We start from the raw sequence: 3,972 nt of genomic DNA, 5'->3' as shown, positions 1-3,972 counted from the left end.
ATTTACCATTTTTATCTTAAAGGAGTAGTTTACAATTTACTTACAATTTGGTGGCCAACGGGTTGTAGTGTCAGGGTTCTGTCACTTCGGGCTAGTGTTATTCATGGTTTTGTGACAGAGCCCTGACACTCCCGTCTTGTCCTGTTTTATGTGGGTGCGCTCTCTTGTCTGCGTGCCTTGTTTCGTGTTGGAGCGTGGTGTTCGGATCCCGGCACTCATGTCTTGAGTTTCGGTTTAGTCTCGGGGTTCGGACACTCACGCTCCATGTTCTGTCTCGTTGTGTGAGCGTGCGGTCTCGAGTTCGCTCGGCCGCGCGCTCTTTTGTCCGTGTATGTTGTGTTTTGTGTTGCACGCAGTTCGTGTTTTTATCGGCTGCGTGCATTCATGTTATGTCTTGTGCTGTGTGGCACGCAGCTTGTGTTTTTCATTGGCTGCGTGCTTTCATGTTGTCATGTCTTGTGTGAACGCGCCGCTTATGAGTATTCTCATTAGCTGCGTGTTTGTGTCCTGTTTAGCACATGGCTGGTGATTTGTGTTGCTGGCCATGTGCTTGTGTTTTTGTTTTGTGTGAGCATATGGCTTTTGTCTTAGTTTTATGTGTGCCATGTGCTCTCATGTCAATTGTCTTGACCCCACCCATCTTGTTTCCTGATTATTGGTTAATTTGCCCCACCTGTTTTCCTCGTTACCCTCCTAATTTGCTCCCTTTATAATCTCCTTGTGTTTGCAGTCCTGTGCCAGTTCGTCATCTATATTCCTGTGGATGTATCCTTGTGTTTGCCTTGCCTCGCCTTGGTTTTCCCCTACGGGGTAGTTTGGTTTGTTTTTTTGTTTTTTTTTTATCAATAAAAGCCCTTTCTCCTGCACCACTGAGTCCTCGCCTCATCCCTTCACCCCAACCCTGACATGTAGGTCCAAATTGCAGCTTCAAAGGGCTGTACACAATCCCAGCCGAGGAACAAGGGTCTTATCTAGTGAAAAGATTGGTCATTTTCTAAAAAAAAAAAAATATTGTATACTTTTTAACCACAAATGCTTGTCTGAAGTCCATTATATGGAGAAAATTCCTGAAAGGTTTTCTTCCAAAAACTTAATTTCTTTGCGACTGAAGAAAGAAAGACATGAACATCTTGGATGACATGGGGGTGAGTAAATTATCAGGACATTTTCATTCTGGAAGTGAACTAATCCTTTAAAATAATTTAAAGGTAAAATTATAGGCTATGAAAATAAAAAAATATATAATAACATGGTGAGTAAATAATGGCAGCATATTCATATTATTTAATCAACTATTCCTTTAAATATCAAAATATAGAGCACAAACTTTTAATCTGTTTTGCCTTTTTCTTTCTTTTTTCTTTTCTTTTTTACATCTAATGCAATCTGTGAGTTCAGTAGGTTTGACTTCTGTGTTATCAGAAGCGTGCCTTGCATTTTCATACACAGCCTGTATTATTCCATCAGATTGAAAGGTCTGAAGGGAGTGAGAATTAAACTGTAACTGCCTTCTCATAAACACAAATAATGAAACAAACCACAGAATCAAACCTTGTCAATATCTAAAAAGGCAGGTCGAGTTGGAGGGGGACAGAATAGGTTGCATAGAAGACTAGACATGAAGTTTTAGATTTCGTGCTTAACAGCCACTAATGACGCCTGATGTGTTTGTGTGCTGTGACTGCATTGCTAGTCAGCACGGCTAAAAGCATATCATTATCCCTCTCAGCGCACCCAGCGAGAGCTGAGAAAATTAGATGTCACAGACAAGAAGAAGGGATGCAGGATGCCCGTAACCATAGAGACCCTGCCCATCACAGAGGGGACCAGTTCAGGGGGAGGGACAGAGTCCTCGTAAGGGGCTTATAAGGGGACAGAGGACACGATCTTGCCTTTTCTAATGCCATTTAAACTGAGTGCTGATGAGAATATAAGAAAAGAAAAAAGATTCTGTGTCTGGTTCAGCATAATCTGTTTATTTTCTTAGAGTACTGGGAAGACTTTTTGTCTGATTTTAATGTGTTTCACAAGTTTATCTGGATCCTATAACAGACCTAACTGCAAAAATATAGCTTTATCATACAAACACATCTTTGTTTCCAACCATTTAATTTCTCGTTATTATTTCTGGTATTTGTATTAAATTCAAAGTATGCAGAGGTGCAAATTTGTAGTTATTCAAATTTTATTGCCACTTTTATTTTACAAAAACTTTTTTTTAGCAGCAATTAAACTAAATCAAATAAAATTAAAAAAATAGATATGTACAATGAAATAATTTTTAAATTAAAAATAATGAAATAATAATGTTCAATAATACAATTTTCAAAACATATATACATGTATATATAGTGTATGTGTGTTTGTGTATGTACTGTGTATATATATAATAAAGAAAAAATGATAAAAAAATGGACAAAATATCTATGTTCATAATACTAAGTGTAAAGGGGACCTTGAATTTAAGATTACGTTGCAACGTTTAAAATGAATGTTGTTGGTATAATAAATTGTGTGCAATACAAGGAACTTCATTGTATTATAAACTACAATACTTAAAAAGCAGTTTTTAAATTACTTTTCTTGTGAAATTATTATCCAAGTAAACTGAATCATAGAGCTCAATAATTAGCCCATCATCTGTGTATTTACTGTTCAGTGGTGCAGTGCACCCTACATCAGTGTGCTATTGTCTTTGAGAGGACCTCTGGTGTCCAAAATTTGGATAATTATTTTGATGATAATTTGAAAACAACAGCCTGTTTGATGAGCCACAAATCTGTTGACATGTTATTGAAAACCATGCTGTTTGCTGCTCCAGAATTAGCATAATTACTCTTTGACTAAGTGTGTTTATCAGGGGAACGGATCCAGATTCACGCTGGCCTCAGCATTAAGGGAAATGAAAGTAAAGCAGCGTTTGCTAAAAGCTCTCCTTTGACATTGCGCTTGTGTAAGTCAGTATCACAGATAGTCTGCTAACAAGCAGAGTGGTTGTTGTAGCAGCAGCTCATTAGCTGTGCAATGACTCTGTCATATCCTGACTCTGTCTCTCGTGCTCTGTGCTGTAATTACCAAGAATGGACTGTGGAAAGAGGGAAGGCCACTAAACACAATATTGACCGTCTTGTTTAAGCGCAGAATTGACCTGTGAGACTTATGCTTTAAATATCTCAATCACAGATGGGCCACTTGTGGAGCAGAGCAAGAAATGGTCCACCTTTAGGGAGCTGTAATAGATTCGTTGCTGCAGCTGAATGAGAATTTCATGTCATTTGCTGTAATGAAGTCATCACACTCCAGACACAGACACTCCAAACTACTGAATCCTCATGATATATCATGGTTAGACCGAGGATAGTTTGTTTCTCTTCCCAGTGGATTGTGATGTCTGACAAGGCTATTGCATGTCTAAACACCAGCTGAGCATCTGAATTGCTAAATGGGCAACAGGCATGACACAAAATTGGCATTATTTACACATTATTCAACTAAAAGATGTAAATTATCAGTGAAAAAACCTTTTCATTAACAAAAATAATGATGAAATCTTTTTTTACCTTCTAAAAACCCTTTTTTGTTTAATTATTAACATTATTCAATTATTATTGTGTCATGTCCTTGTACATGACACAAAAACAATAAAACCCATTACAAATTAGGCATTTGTTTCATCCAGAGGGGACATAATTACTGATTATTATGACTTATACTGTCTGCATTTGTGATCGGAGAAACAACAAACAACAAGCACTACTCTACACAGCTCAAAACTCACGTTTGAATCGTCAGTGGCAGATTCTTTAAATATGAAAACATACTTACAGGCTGTGAGTCAGAAGCGCCAGACTGTCCTTGCAAAGTTGGAATTGCCGCACTTTATAGAAACAGTCTTTGAGCACAGCTGGCAGGCTACTCCCAGGTTCAGGAAATAGTCCTCTGTAAAATGCGCTGCACACACTCAAATATTTG

This window comes from Onychostoma macrolepis, chromosome 23, assembly GCF_012432095.1.
Source record: "Onychostoma macrolepis isolate SWU-2019 chromosome 23, ASM1243209v1, whole genome shotgun sequence".
Lineage (NCBI taxonomy): Eukaryota > Metazoa > Chordata > Actinopteri > Cypriniformes > Cyprinidae > Onychostoma > Onychostoma macrolepis.
The sequence above is the reverse complement of the archived record's forward strand: the minus strand, read 5'-3'. Positions refer to the sequence as shown.